This window comes from Varroa destructor, unplaced genomic scaffold (assembly GCF_002443255.2).
Source record: "Varroa destructor unplaced genomic scaffold, Vdes_3.0 BEIS01000001.1, whole genome shotgun sequence".
NCBI classification, from domain to species: domain Eukaryota; kingdom Metazoa; phylum Arthropoda; class Arachnida; order Mesostigmata; family Varroidae; genus Varroa; species Varroa destructor.
The window spans coordinates 558,415-575,190 of NW_019211454.1; the positions used below are offsets into that span (position 1 = coordinate 558,415).

Here is a 16,776-nt window from a genome sequence, read left to right on the forward strand (position 1 = left end):
GCAGGTCTCGGCAAGTTTGCTGGAAATGCTGTAGGGTTTAACTGGCCGAATCTATTAGATTGTTCAGTATGACATTAATTTCATATTTCAAGATAACGTTATTTGTAATAGCACGATTTGGCGGCATTTTTTGTAATATTCGAAACGGGCCTATACTTGTTGAAATCTGAAACTGCGCCCTCAAATATCGTCGTATGGGCTTTTAACAGGCGAATTGTGGTAAACGATGAGAAAATGAAAAAATTTGAATATGAACTCCATTTTGGAACTACAAGCAGCAGAAGCAGCTCGCCATATAAACCTGTATTCGAAACATCGAAAGTGGAAGGAATCTGTTTTGAAAGGTGAATAACGAGGAATTGGAAGCTAACCCATCTCAAAGTGCACCTATATTGGCACTTAGATTTGATGTACATAAAAATACCGTATTTGTTCAGTCCAAATTAAAATGGTAAAATAATAGCGAGTGCCGCATGATTCTAGGCGAAGATCGAAAACAGACATAGAAACGTTTTCCCTCGCACTTTCATTGGGTAGATGCGACTAAACAAAATTTCCACTTGCAAAATCTTTTTGGTTATATAATGCGGGCTTTGTCCCCTACAGCTTGGTAAATCGTTTTGTGGAAAGTGCAGCGATTATGACTGAAGCTTACTATGAATAGTTGGAGGAAGAAACTTCGCACTAAAGAGCCAAAATTCGTAAACAAAGGCAGACCATTCCTAGTACCCGACAACGATAGATCTCACAACGCAAAAATCAAAGTGGCAAAAACGCAGTTTCAGTTGACGGCTTCCTGATATCCACCATACTCAAATAAATATTATTCCTACAAATTACTCTTGTTTCTTTTTTATAGAAAAAATGTGTAATTTTATATATTTTAAAACTGTCCTTCGAAGTTGCATGGATTTTCGAGTTCCATAACGAACAATCCTTAAATGCTAGACAATGCACCACGTCTTTCTCATGGTCGATTTTCTTGAGATGCTAATTTTTAAATAAACACCCCTATATACGATCCCTATTATTATTATTGGAATAGGAAAATATATTTGACAGTTGGGAAAAATCATAGGGTCTTAATCGTGGGGTCTTCTGGGAACTTAAGTAACTCAGTGTAGTATTTACGAAATGTATCTCCGACAACTGACCTTAATATTATTTCCTTTTAATAGCCATTAAACTAAGCATATATGAACACTTAACACATATGCGCATTATTTAAATAGGTATGTCTCCAGAAAAGTCAGTGTATTGAAAAATCTTGGATACAAACTTTTGTATTGAGTTCGGCTGTCCAATTTCGTATAAAACTTCTAGCAAAACATATGTACACCTGACGTTCAAGTTTCAGAAAAGACTGCCTTCTTCCCCAGTCGATTCGTTTTCTCGTAAACCTTTGCCCTCGATTTTGGTCAGAAAGTTTTATATTAGAATATCACGGCATGTACGCTTTTTTCTTAATTTCCACAAACCAAAGTAGAACTTAAATCTATAATTTGTCACGCAATTATAAGCAAACGTGACTTTACCATAATACGTCAGGGTCAGATTAGGTTGGAAAGCCGTTGTTTGTATTTATCTATCCTTCGATCTTCGCCTTTTAGTTATATGTCTCGATTTTTGAAGATTGTGAAAGCTGTCCGCTCATCCGTAGTTATTTTGCTTAGATGACACCATACTTGCGATGCAGCATACTGCATTCCAACGGATGCTTGCAAATAAAACGCTACTCCATGATTTTTGGTTTTATTAGAGTATTAGAGAAAATAAAGTATTCGAAATGTTTACTAAGAAACATGGTCGACCTGATATTGCGACGCAAGCCTGACCTTTGAACCTAACGGCTATATACTTAAGCGCCGACTAGTTGGGCATGCACGATGGTCTCAATTCTAACTCGCAGCAATCGCATCAGCACCACCACTTGGGTAAATTACTCAAAAGGAAGCTATGTAATTTTTCTTTTTTAGGTTTCTTGGGATGCCCGATAGAGTGGGAAAGATTCTTTTGAACTTTTTTGTCGTTAGAAGAAGTCTGTTCACAAAAATCCTAACAAATCCGAACGACCTTTAAGCCGTTCAATTTCCGGAGGACCCAAATATTCCTTTATTGAACATATTACTTTTACGATGGTTAATATAAAACTCGATCGTTTTTTTTTTCAGAAGCAATGTGGATATAGCGACATTACAAAACTTGTTGTAAATGGACGGCCCAGAACGTTTTCGAGTTGTGAACGAACAACACATTATTTGGGAGCGGGTGTTTTAGATAGTTTCCAGCTGTAAATAGCGCATTAAATATGGCAAAATATAAGAACAAATTACGAATATAGAGTTTCAACTCTTACCAGCGTATACATATAAACAACGCTGCATTATTCAAAGGTCCATTTCAACAGTTTTCAATGGTATTCGACAGTTTATCTTTAATGCCGACAAAGCTCGCATAAGTTGTGTGACAGAAAATTATGAACAGTATAACACTTAGGTGGAAACCGTTTTGTATAAAACAGCATTAGATGTAAATATAAAGGTAATTAATTTACAAATATCGTCAGCTTCTTAAATATTTATCTGTTCCTCTTTGAGCAAAACAAGTATATACTGGCTAGAATGGGATCAAACTCCGCGCTAAATAGAGTAGGTTCCCCAGGTGCATCATTGGAAATCTACTACGGAATTAAATTTTGTGTATTGCTTAGGTTGGAAAAACGAAAGACATCAATCAACGAGTCTACCAACCGTTTAAAGCCAGTGTATTCGAAATTGCGACATGGTGTCACCACAAAATTAAGTAGCCAAACATGTATTTTTATTAATTTACATTTCTTCCTATATCCTACGGAATACCTATCTTGCATCGCCAGTTTATTTGTTCCTCGAATATCTTCTGCAATTGCAGGTTGAAAATGGTTCAATTATTGTACGAAGGTGCGTGCGGTATATCCCTTGTATGTAATCAGTTTCAATTTTAGTTGTTTCCTTTCGTCATCGTGTCGTTAAATGGAGCTAGTTCTTAAGTCTAACGTGACCAGAACTATTTTGAAAACTAAGAAATATTTAAATCCCGTCTACTTCAATCTAGTATTGACCCAAAAAAGATAAAGTAACGAAAAACAATTCCGATAATCACCCTCATCATCAGCGGCATGAGACCAGCGGCGACAAGTGGATAAATGGATATAGTACACACCTGCTAGGACTTAATGTTTAAGCGAGGATTTGAAGAGTGACGGTTAGAAAGATCCTCTGAATGGACATACGGATTTATTCTCCTATTTTTTTCGACGGAATATATTTCTTCACTGCTTACCCCTGTAATTCGTAAAAATGTTAGCCGACTTTATTTTTAAGACCTGGGATTATTCCGCTCACATGGACGCTTTTTGACTAACATTCAGTCATGTGTAGCAACGACAAATTAGCGGAAGAACACTTATACAAACCGTTCTATAAAATGACCTCAAGAGCGCACTGACTTTGCACTACTCCTTACAAATCACAGCACAAAACCCACCCATCGATTGGCTAAGCATCTTAAACTAAGGATTAGCATTTGGGAATTATCAAATCCTAGGTTTTGTCATAACTGATTAAAACAATCATTTTCATTCGTCGAAGTGGCAAGTCGGCTTTTTTCATCAGCAAAAATCATTCCATTTTTACCCGGCGTATGTGGTTGGTTCGTTGTCTAAAAGCATCAATCTTTCTCGCGCTTTTAATCGTTCTTCTATGTATATATTTCACATATATCTACATTTCTAACAGGTAATATATACTGCATATAACATACATGTCCCGCATATATATTCCTAACAAGTTTATTTATAAATACAGTTAAGAACACCGTTTCTTGCTTCTGGCTTTTGATTTGCTGATATGGAGCTGGCGCAAGTGGTTCTGCCCATCGATTCCGCACCTTTATCTATAGTTGATTTAAGTATCCACGCGAAATTGCTACGGAAATATTTCTGGCACGGCAAACACCTCGAGAGCAAGAAATTTCCTTGAGGAAAGCTGAAATGCCGGAAAGACATACGCTTTGGGGATGCGTGTCTACGAGACTGGGCATGCACATCTCATGTCTTTAGTAGTAATGTTTAAAGCGACTTCAGAGCCAGAAGTTGTGAGGCACCTGAAGCCAAGAATCGCTCAATAAATGTTTATGCCGGATCCTGCATTTTAATGCTACCTTTACAGCTAACCTACTAGTTACTGAATGCCTTGAAGTTCATTACATGAGTGTATGGTTTTGTTTTTTTTTTATGTAACAGGTAAATTTCAATTTATACTGTTTGTTCTACTCAGATCAATAAGCTCTCAGGACGATTCCATTTAAATAGTCGCTTCACCTTTTTTGCATTTGTATTTTTAACGACAAGTTTTATCACTTTCTATCAAAATTACGATAAGAGCTAACGTAGTGATGGGTTTTGAAAAGAAAAAAAGTATTAAATGACTAGCTTTAGCTCCGAATCTTCTTGCTCTGTTGTTTTCAAATTGTAGACACGCCGATCAGTCGGACCGATTATTGCAACTCACAAAATCTTGGGCCAGCCGAAGGGAATCAGCTTCCACTTAGGAAACGTATGTGTGTTAAAAGTTTTATATGCCCAGCGGACGCCAATGCAATAGAGAACTGAGCACCAAGATCTTAGAAGTGCCTATCTTGGCCAGTTTGTATATATCATATCTATAATAGTTCTATTTTCAATTGTTAATATTGGGGTAGATAAGGCCGTATGCGTGCCTGGAGAGAGCAAACCCTATTCTTTTTAATTAGCCATTATGTCGTTGAAAAGACTAAAAGCACCCGTTCTGATCTGTTATAAAAACTAAAAAAAAACATTGCAGTAGTTGTAGTCAATGTCGTGATGGCCCGTTTGTAACACGCTTACTACAATTGACGAAATATTTTAGTAGGCCGCTTTTGTGATAGATACATACGTATCTTTTTTTACGTACGAAAATGATTTTGTTCGATATTGATGTGGATGCGGGCCGTTATTTTGTGAGCCAGCACCCAGGTCCTTCATAACATACATATTGGCCTGGTATGATTCGCAAATTACGTTACTTAGTAATTATTTTCACGGCACCCATTTAGGACAAATTTCATGCCGACGCGCATTCTAATAATGTAACGCTGTGAGTATATTCTCATAAGTAAGGTTTTGGTGAAAAAGCTTCTGTACGGATATACGGATCCGAAGACAAACTAGACTATGCACAGCTGGTTTTTGATACTAGCACCACTACCGTTTTGGTGATCCCAAGGACACATAAGCTAATGAGCTAATATTTGGAATAAAGTTGCAATATTTATATATACGTGTTGTACGTTGAAAGTTTCTACTAATTCTCAATAGAATAAATTTTTGTCCGACAAACTTGGGGGTGGAATTTCGTCTGCTAGATGAGTCGCCACTAGCGTCGAGATTTTCATAATGAAAAGCACTTTTTCTATGCATTAGGTCTGCTCGATTACTTTTAATGGCTCGTTGTAGTCCTATAAGTTGTTGACAGTAGATGTCCGAATCAATCGTTTCGCTAGGCGATAGTAATTTAAATGTTAATCTAACTAACAGTCTTTGCTACAGATTGTCGGGCACATTTTTTTTTCTCTATTTGCTTATTGTTATTATCGTAAGTGATCAATTAATCACCATCCAAGATTAACCATGTTAAAAACAGCTTGATTTCGTGGCGTTTCTATAGAATTCTGCAACTTAAACACGATCGAGTTAAAGAATTTACCTCGATTCGTGTGCCACTAAAACATCAAGTTTTTCGAATCTGTCAAAACCGTTTGTTGATGGATATTTTGTTCCTTGGTACATGTGAGCCTTGCTAACCTTCAGTAGTTTCGTCAACTCATTGGTTTACTAGTCTACCACATCTTTCACATCGAGACGTTTAGAACACATTTTACACACCGATAACACATTTTAACCATAAAGAGCACATATTTTTATATAAGCCTAGGCGTTTCTTTCCTTTCGCCCACCTTCAAAGTCTCTCTAACTCTATCTAAAATCTGAATAAAGGCATTGCAATAATTTTGGTGCGTCCTCTACTACCAAATCTCAGATTTCGAATGACACTAACCGCGACTCGTAATGCACGAGATATAAAGCCATCTAATACGATTAAAAAGATATCTAACGGTTAACATTTTTTTTCAACAACCCACTTTCGGCTCAATAAATTTTCTGACGAAACCTCGATTGGGATCAACTGAATCGAAATTGAACAACCCGTGCGTGTCACTTTGCATGTTGCTAGCGGTTTCCGAGAGGTCGCAGTACAAACGCCATCAACTCGCTACTTACTGACGCCCTCTTCGACTGCTTTATGCCTCGAAGCGTGGAACGAGTGAGAGTATCTAAAGTGTATACTCAATTGTCGTGCCTTTAAGAAGTATCCTTGCATGACGAAGCAAGCAAGGTCCTTTCATGTATCCCATCGATATGTAACATTAACATTTCTCTTATTGCTTTAAATTTTACACTCACTTAAATGCTCGATATATCCATATATGATATTATAATGCAATAACAGGTACAATTACGCACGTACCTGAATAAGCTACACTTATTGTGTAGCAAGCGACTGTTTTTTACGTCGATCAAGGCCGAATTCGTGGTGACCACTCCATTTTTTGAGAGAAAATTTTAGTTTCAGATAAGCCACTTCTTTTAATAAATTTAGCACATGCATACGGACTATTTATATGGCACCATTATTTCACGCTCGACCTAAAAATTTAAGTGCGACTATAATGATACTATAAGATATGCCATGTAACTTTATAGTCTGAATTAGCACGGATTCGGGGCATAAACGCCGCACTAGTGAGAATACACGTAATCTATATACCAATTGGGGCCTATTTAGATAGAAACTACATCCAACTATTATCGAATGCATTCCAATGCACCGAATAGTGCTTTCAAAATACAAAACAAATTAAGGCATTTAATTAAACGTCCTACGCCTTTCTAGCTCGTCTTGAGTTCTTTACTAATCATGTCAAATACTTATTTGACATATTCGTTGTCATATATATACATATGTGCGGCCTATTTATTAGAAAATAACACTATGCGAGATATATATACATACGTTAAAATAAAAATACATCAATAAAATAATAGGATGTCTAATAAAAATTATTATATATTTATTTCATTCCTATCAAAATAGTAATGTCAAAATATTCTAAACATAAATTGTCACAAATGGTTTCTCTCTCTCCCTTTCGCTGTCGCTCTCTCTATATATACAGGTATATCTATCTGTTACTCGTTAGCGCGGACAGATTGGACCGATTCTCTTACGGTCGGTGTGATTTTACCTTGGTCATAGCAGTACGGAACAGGGACCCGATCCGGTAATTTATTTTACCCTTAGAGAAAGAAGTTTGGTTTCTACCTATTTTTCATTTCCAGCGCTTGAAAACAAAGCTGCAGCACCGTCTTAAAGCATCGTCCGCCCTAATATATCACAAAATGTAGAACTTCCCCCTCATCTCATGTATAGCGTTACGCTTAAACGCTGCGTTCGTGTATCCGAACTTCGTGACGTAAAAACGGTGCTGTGCTTAGGCGCCGCGCACTCTTTGCCTTTGCCTTTTGTTCGCCTCGGCTGATTCCGACAGATTATTCTTGCGGACAACTGCGAGCGAGTTGCCACGTTTAAACTGTCTACCCACCTGCATCGCAATGAAGAGGCACTGCTGGTAAAAGGCCGCTGCTTTTAGTAACCTGGCCGCGAACAGAGCACGGGAAATCCGGCAGCAAGCGCCCAAGCCTCTCATCATAGCCTGCCCAGCCATGTTCGGAGCCATAAGCCCACCAATACTTTCCAGTAGTCAACGTCCGGAGCACCATTTCGATCCTTGCCGACTGGAAGGGCTTTCAAACTCCAAAAGACACGCAGCCTCTAACGTAGCCGGCAATAATCGCCGACCGCACCACGGTTGCAAACATACAATTATAAACTCGAAAAAAAAGCACAACGCGGACAATTATTCGTGGACTTATTTACATGCGCAACCAACCCCCACGGTCAAGACATCTATCATGCCCTCCGTGCTGTCAACTAACGGTCCGTCCAACGAAGCAGGAACCAGAAAACCTTCCGTCGGCAAGTGTCCCAATGGACAAGGTGTATCGGAGCTGTAAAACCCTATTGTTTAAAAGAGAGAAGGTACAGTTTTGTTGCATTGAAAGTAAAGAAGATGACATCAATGTGCCCACGGCACGTTACGCAGAACCAAGATGCCTACCGCCAGGACCTCTCGTGCGACCTGCAGACAATACAACGCACTATTTCAGATGACCTCGTTCTGCCTGAATAGACAATGGCATCCTTTTAAAGATGCGCACAATTCTTCTTTATTTATACATACAGCCTTCTATTACTAGGCCCACTAGCGCCAATATATTACGAGTCATGTCAATTTCTTTAAATTTCTCTTCCGGACCCGTAAGGTTGCCATCAAACGCCGACTGCACGTTATGAACCGTCCTGAATTTTGCATCATTGTTGAAATGCTTGAGGTTGTGCCCTAACGGGCGAATTTTGATATTTGTTACTTCACCACAACAAAGGCGAGCATTTGTTGCGTACAATGATACGAGGTTTGCGTACGACGACCAGCAAGCTCGCACAGCCGCACGTATAACGCACCAGTAGCTATTGTATAAGATACCGCGCCTATACTGAGGGTGCTTGGATGAATCTTTACCATAACATAACGATACCGAGATACTAACGATGATTGGCCTATGCCATTTCGAAATCTCACGGACTCTACGGCAGTGTTCAGTGTATGCTCCTGTTTCCGCTTGTTGACGACAGTTACTACTTTTAGCCATGGACCTACAGCTACAACTTAAAAAAATAATCGCATTTCGCTACTACGTGTATTTTAAGTCGGATTAATACCTTCCTGTACCAACAGTATTTCATCCACATAGCGATGAAGATTGAATCAGCAAAACTTGCACTATTTAATGAGTCACAACAGTATATAAGGACCCCACTGATGCAATCGCGACCTTTACCACCTTTGAAACGTAGCTTGTAAGGCATCTCTTGCACATTAACATATTAAGGTAGTGCGTCCAGCAGGTGACCATTCTGAAGTAAACGGTCAAAGATCTACTGCATTATTAATTCCAGACAATATACTTACTTCATTGAGTACAGCAAAGTCTGCAATCGTTGGTTTCAAGTGTGCTCAGCTGTGTTGCACAAAAAACTGCGTAAACTTTGTTGCAGACGAAGCTATTACGTTTATCAACATCATAACATAAGAACTACCCGTTATTCGACATTACCTCTATTATAGATTTAGGTATAAAAAAGAACTGTTTTTATCAGCAAAATACGTGCTCCCTTTTATTCGGTAGAGTGTGATGTTAATCTGAGCGGAATACTCATTTTTGGTGATGTGCTTGATACCCGTTGAGAACCTGCTAAAGGTTTATATTGAAGTTTTTTCAAGCTCTACAAAGTTGGGCATTGATTTCAGAAAACTTCGATTCTTCACATTCTCACGATTTAAAGTTATGATTTTTGCCAAGATTATTCGTAATTTATGGTATATGAACCACCTTAGCTGAGTTTTTTTGAGTTCGCGAATATTTTTTTGCCCAGTTTCTGTGACGTTATACTAATTTAATTAAATTGTAAAGTGGTTAATAGAATCTTCACTGGCGCACTTTCGGTCCATGGGTTTATGTTCAAGGATTTACTGGATTGGAAAAATTCGTCGTGTGACAGTATTCTTAATGATCTTTTGAGCAAGTTTTTAATACATGTCAGTAAAGCGGTTTTTTTTTAAAGCGGTGAAGCACACATTTTAAAACTTCTTCGAATATGATCTGAGAGATCTTAGAGGAACATCAAATTATTGAAGATACTTTTTTTTTATGTAGCATAACTTTTTATGGCTTTTATTAACGCCACTCGATAGATCTCGACGAGTTAAGCATACATTTAATACATCCTCGTTTTCTTAATACGCACATTTCGACATAAAAAGGGCCAAAAACTCAGTTTGGTAACGGTTCGCTAAAATGACTAAGGTCGAAATTTTCTGAATAAAGATTTACGTACGGGAGTCCTTGATAGAAATAAAAACCTCCTGGTCAACTGTGCCATTATGTGCTATACCTATCAAAAGTCCACTTGGTGTTGCTGTCTCAAGTGAATGCCGCCTATTCAACTGATTGCTCTTGGTTATCACTGCTAGCGACCATGCACACTCAGTCATTAAGAACCTATGCTGCTGTCTGGGCAGTACGTCCTTAGGTAGCCGGTTCAGTTTGGCTGTTTGACACCTGTCGCTGCACTTACTAAATGTATCTGCGATTTTTGCGGCAGTGACTATTCGTAAGTTAATTTTCAAACACGGCTCACAGTAATGTATTTATATATCCCTGAGGCGTTCTAAAATGAAGAAGTGGCAACTTTACAGTATCTCTGTAAAAGGTTATTTTTGCTAATTTATAGATTTGCTGAATACAATGCTTTTCATGTCTTTTCACGTCCTCTACGAGTTCCAACAACACACTTCTGGTAAATCTGTATTGAAAAAAACCAAACAAATCAAATTGGTTGAGGTTGAATTGATTCACCGAAGCTACGTGGCTCAGGCTAGGAGCCATGCAAAATAAATCCGTCGACAATCGAGAGTTGATAAAGGAAGAAAAACTGGTTAAGTGGGCAGGCCCACCGCAACAGAATAACTGTTGGTGTATACGCAACGGTATATTTTCGGTTTACACGAAGGCTGAGCGTAAAATCACTAAATCAACTCAGTCATCAGAAATCACCACAGGCGCATAACGCATTAGTAATGCCAGACGGGTATCATATTTTGTTTGCATGAAACTGTAAGTAGCGCGTAATTGCGTGTCCAGTGATATAACAGCGTACTATGTACGTATATTTGCCGGATGAGTACGCCGTAATAGGCGCGTACAATTGGGTCTTCTGTCTTTAAACCCAGCGTTCTGTGAAGGCAGTAAACGGGCACTGAGGACAGCTGCGGTCACAGAACGGATGCTCTAACGGTGAATTTCCGGATTAGAAAGCACCGTACTTCGCTCCTCCTCGCACGCCTGCACAAGTCGCAGCCACATATATAAGCGCGGACTTTTATTCTCTTGCCGGGGACATGCCATGTCATACCCGGCGTACGATTTTCTTTGCGCCCGCGTAGATATGATAACCCCGATAACCTGACCGCTTTCTGCAAAACTAATCGCAGTTCCCTGAATGTGTGTGTATCTTCCCAGCATTCCTACTACCGCCGCCCATCGAAGACATAGACTGGTAGATGCACTAACTATTGATTCTATTTTAAGGGAAGGCATGACCTTCGAACCTCAGTGCTTGCACAGCTCGAGTCTGCCATTCTGGTTTGCCGTGCCTTGACAAGCAAACCTGCAGGCACTGTGCGTTGATATGCCCTTCCAGTCACCAACAAGTGTTTCGTTCGCGCGGTACGCTTCCGAGAGCGGGTCTTGGGCTTTCCAATGTATAATCTCAGGCCATTCCAACTAACTCGGCGTTGGAACTGACCCGCTAGTGTGACAAAGATAACAGCAATCGACTTCTCTTTCTCAACCGACGGCTCTTCTAGGACATAAAAATGAAACCACACTTTCTGGTTTGGACGTAATTTACTGCCGCACTTCCGGGCATAATGTGGTCGGTAGACCGTTTTCAGTGCTCACCTAGGCACGCACGCAAACTTTTAAAAGTTATTTCCAGTGACGCTGTCTAACCACCCATACATGTTTGGTCACCAACATATCCATACCGCCAGCCATATCACGCTGCCACTGAACGAAGCGAACTGGCTTGGTTTTACCATTTATCGTTTGACGGCAGGACGGTGGAGCGACGCACAGCCACTCGTTCTATAGTTACATATACCTATGTTTATTCAAGTATTTTTATCATAACAATATATCCGTTACCTTACATACATCATTAATTAATGTAATTAGTTATTAATTTATTTATGTGTAACCTATATATAGTACTAATGTATCATTAGTCAACTTATAGAAACAAGTAATATCCAATATCGGTAACGTTAAAAAGCAATAGCAAACCAAATTGCAGTAGCAAATCGAAGAACCATAACGATATTAATGCAAGTTATAAAATCCCTAATTTTAGGCTTGTAGGAACATCTGCTCTGTGGTATCTTTTCAACTATAGTGCAAAATGTAAAATGTCGGCGTCTCTGTTTATGTAAGGCAAGGCTGATATGCCGCGGCTTCAATCAACGTTTGAACCATTCTCATTATGCGATATCGATCTGTTATAGGTAAACACGAATATTACTTACCTAACATTTCAGGCTTTTGGCGAGCCTTCTTGCCCTCGCCAGCAGGCCATGACAACGCTGCTATGCTTTGTCGAAATAAAAACAAAGGAATTTAATCATATCTAACGTGTTTGTTTTAGAAAATTGCCGGTGCGCATAAGGAGGTGCGAGGGTTTTATGTGTTCACTCAGTTTAATATGATGACAGATTATATTGCCACTTCCCAGCAACTTTCTATAATATTATTATCTTAGTCATTATTTAGTGAATTGGATACAAGGAAATGTTTGTCCTCTACAACATTATATTTCTATATTCCTATTCAGTCCCCACAAACTGACATTGTTTGTGTCACCTTTTAATTTGAAAAAAACATTTTATATGTATATATGTGGGTTGTACAGTCTTTCTTTAAAACAATAAGCTGAAATGTCTGTAATATACGTACCGTGCAGGATCATGAGCAGGTGTTTTAGAAATTTGAAAAAGGGAAAAGTAGGTAGTTAGACGAGAAAATAATCACACCATAATCAAACGGAAATCGCTCCAGCCTTTTACCTGCTTGACGATATAGTATGCTTTTCAAACCTTCGCATATGGCTATTACAATTTGATGGAACAATATTTCTCAAGTTCTCTGTTTATGGGTGTAAGTAATGGTCTCTTTTACTTTGCCGTTTCATAGAAATTTCCGGTAGTTACTCTCAGACAATTAGCTAGGCGGTTACTTAAATAATCGTAGTGATCAATTTTATTACAAAAAAAATAATCGCTTCATTCATAAAAAAATTCCAAACTCATGTAGCTTTTGCTGAACAAAAACAAATGCTTACGGTATAATTTAATGAAGAGTATTTATGTGTCCAAAGCAAAACAATTATAGAGAAAAATAGATTACGGAAGAAAACCTTATCACGAATATTTTCATATTCCAGATTATAGTAACAGATTAACAGCTGTTTAAATTACGCAGGACAGGTTTTCATATTCATATATGTATATAAATATGTATGAGACAAACACCAATATGTGTAAGTACTTTTCCCATTGTCCAACACTATTTGTGAGTAACAATTTAGAAAGTTACGTAAGTATCAACATGTTATGCTTGTCCCTATGGTTCTTACCATCATTGTTGGTTTAAAAATAATTCATTAAAAAGTAACAATCCTTCTAGTACTATGCAGGCATAGCTTTCCTAATCTTTAAATTTAGATCGCGCTTCTGAAGTGCAATTATTTTTGACTCGACTTAAATCTAACGAATCGAACTCTTTCTTTTTTTATTATTAAAAAATATTCGTTTTGAATGATTTTTAGTAAAATGCAAATATATCTGATCGAACTAAGAGGTATTCATGCAGATTCAGTACCTTGATAAACAGTGAAAAACCTGCTTACGTTTTGTATTCTATACCTTCGTTCTAATTCTTCTCCCCTTTACTGCTCTCTTTTTTGCCGGATCAGTCGGACATTGCTTAAGGTTAATGGCTGTTCTGTCTTCGATTTGTGCAGTTTTCCCGTTTCAAACCAGAGTTAAAAAGTTGCAGTATTTTATAAGCACAATAATAGTAGTGACGTGATGGCAGGGCACACATAAAACAAGGTGACGCAGGTCGTCTACAACGATCTGACAAATCGTTAATGGGCTACCTAAATAGCCACTTTTAGAGGTATATCAGAGTAGTTTGTTGAAATAGTTAAAGCCATATATACATTGTATAAATTGTAGATTTCTCTAGCATTGGAAGTACAAACTTGACATGAGTACGTATCATAAACATGGCTCGATTAGGTACAGGTTAACGCGTTCGTTTCATTGCAGAGTAACAACGACTCGTAAGCAGACTGTCGGATATCCATGTCTCTGTTATAAAAAAGAAATAAAATAAAAACTAAATTGTAAGAATTGTAGAAATAAGCCAGCATACAAAACAAATTTCTTGACAACCTCCGTTCAGTCACTTTTTTCTGCTTATTCAGAAAATCAGGGGATCAGTTCTGAGTCACTTCCGGAACACTGAGCCTTCAAGTAGTCCTAAGATCTCATGAGAGTTGATTCCATTCGTTAATCGCTCTGGTTTCAAAAATTCGATTGTAGTATTGGGTGCGTAGAATCGTATCCTTAACGCCATGGTGTTGATGACCCTGACATACCGTGCTTAACTCAGATGTATGTGTCTAAGGGTCAATATCGTGTACGCTCTTGTTTGCAAGTCTAAAATTAATTTTATTTGTCATAAAATTTGTTAATAATTGTTGTTGTAAGCGACCTTCTGCGTGCTTTCTTTTTTCATTTCAGAAAGATTTCAAAAATCAGTAGAATTAAAGTTAAAATTTTGTCGGTATTTGGGCAGTGTTTTTTCATGTATAAAATCACTTGGACCCTCTACATGCGTCCGCCCATACTAACTTCGCAGTAACTGGAAGTTTTGCTTACAAAGACTAAATAACACTCAAACATTCCCCTTTAGTATAAAATTCTCATTACAGGAATGGCTGTTACGAGGTCTGAATAGCTATTCTATGAGACAGCAACACCCGTCTGGTATCTCACATAAGACCTTAATGCTGCATAAGGCCATTATAAATTCATAGAAATAATAACAGTAGTAATTTTAGGGGGGGGGGGGGGGGGGTAAAGAGCCAAGCTTAATGACTACGAGTCACGTAACCCTTTTGTATTCAGCAATAATCGCTAAATCAAAGTCTTACTTTCTAATATATCTGCATGTGTGAAACTAACTTAGTCATACTTTATTCTGGTGGTTGCAAGGGATTTCTTATCCTAATAAAACCTTTGTGAAAACCTGGTCTTAAAGCATGGGAATATTCGTTACATATTTTATGGTATCGGAATACAATATTCTAACTCTATCCTACTTTTCCGTAAAAATATTAGGATAATTATGTCATTAACTGTTCTCGGGAAATATCATAGCAGCCATCTACATATTTTGATAACATCAGAGGGTGATAAAGATTAACTTCACTGAACTCTCTACATTACTTGCCTATCAAATATTTTTTTAGCATTATTATTATTGTATTTTTAGAATAAGTACAACGATGATAACGACCGTAATCACTTATGTCAGCTTGCTATTTTTTAAAGAAGACATAATCGAACCATTCTGTCCTATCTGTTCAGCATTAAGTAAGCTCATCTTAACTAAGTAGCTTTGAGTCGGCTACACTTTTTATAATATTTGTATGCACGAAATATCACATGAGCATCGTTGAGAATATATTTCTGTTATCTGTATTAAGGAAGAGAAAAAGGACTCGGAAGTTATCGGTTAGAAAAGATAATCCGGGGACCGAATAGACAGCTGAACAGGCGACATCCTTGCCTGTTGTCACTATAAGAATATAGAAGTGCGGATTCGGTTGCTTATATTGACCGTTTAAATAAACTTGAGTAAATTGGAGAAAAAACATAATCGTCTATATATGGTAGTAAGAAGACTCAACCTGGGAACATGTACCTGAAATACTTCCTATATGGAGTATAGGACGGTCCCGCGCGTTACAATATTAGGGCGGATGGCGATAAGAGTTGTAGGTAGCGAAGTAAACGACTGTAAAAGCGTTCAAAATCTTGAACAGATAAGTACCCAGTAAGCATGCACCCCATTCAAAGTGGAGAATATATAAATAAAAGTTGGAAAACAGGATCCCGTGTTATATCACTGAAAGCTTGTCGAAGACATAACAACAGAAGAGTAGATGAAAAGTTGGTATCTAAGTGCAAAATCGAAAAATATTAATTTTTAGAGGGCTGGCTCCCAGTACGAAACGAAGTGTAGTTTCAAAACAATATTACCAGATGCCTTTAAGTTTGGTAAATAAACATACTAGCCTTGTGTCATCATGGGGACAGTAACGCAAACGCTAGGGAACAATTGGCAGAGTTGCAAACTACGGATCATATCAGCATGTTGTCGGATTACGCTACGTTTAATCCGACAGGATGTCGATAAAATTTGATTAAATGATTCATAATATACCGTTTTAAAATATTATTCTACGTTATTTAATTAATTATGTATCATGTGATTTCTATTTGAAATTTTATTAACAAATTATTTTCCTCCATAGGCCCTACTGTGAGTTGTTTGTTGGGCCTTTTATATACCTGCAGTATTTTAGTGATCCCATGCTGCTATTGAAACTAAAAAAATTCTCTACCAGACTATTGTCGCAAATGGTTGAAACTTTAAACATTTTGAGGGGATCATTGTTTACTAAAAACCTGTTATTAAAAAAGAAAAATTTACGTTTGACTCAAAATGTCAAAACCTATAGTAATATTGAGTTATATAGTCAACTTGCTTTTTGTCAGATAGCTCGCCACTGTTCGTTCGATTTCCAATGGATTTCCAACTATTAATATTGTCTCCTTTTTTATTGC

At 37.8% G+C, this 16,776-nt stretch overlaps 1 protein-coding gene across 16 annotated transcripts in view; it reads left to right on the plus strand.

The window, feature by feature from the left end:
• LOC111242977 (RYamide receptor-like) overlaps window positions 1–16,776 on the plus strand; it is a 138,966-nt gene that overhangs the window by 102,267 nt on the left and 19,923 nt on the right. The window contains exon 6 of one of the 16 annotated variants that reach the window (XM_086978353.1): window positions 4,515–4,595. The exons of the other annotated variants lie outside the window; for them this stretch is intronic. The gene's annotated coding sequence lies outside the window, so the exon portion shown is untranslated. The remainder of the gene's footprint in view (window positions 1–4,514; window positions 4,596–16,776) is intronic. 16 annotated transcript variants of the gene reach the window in all.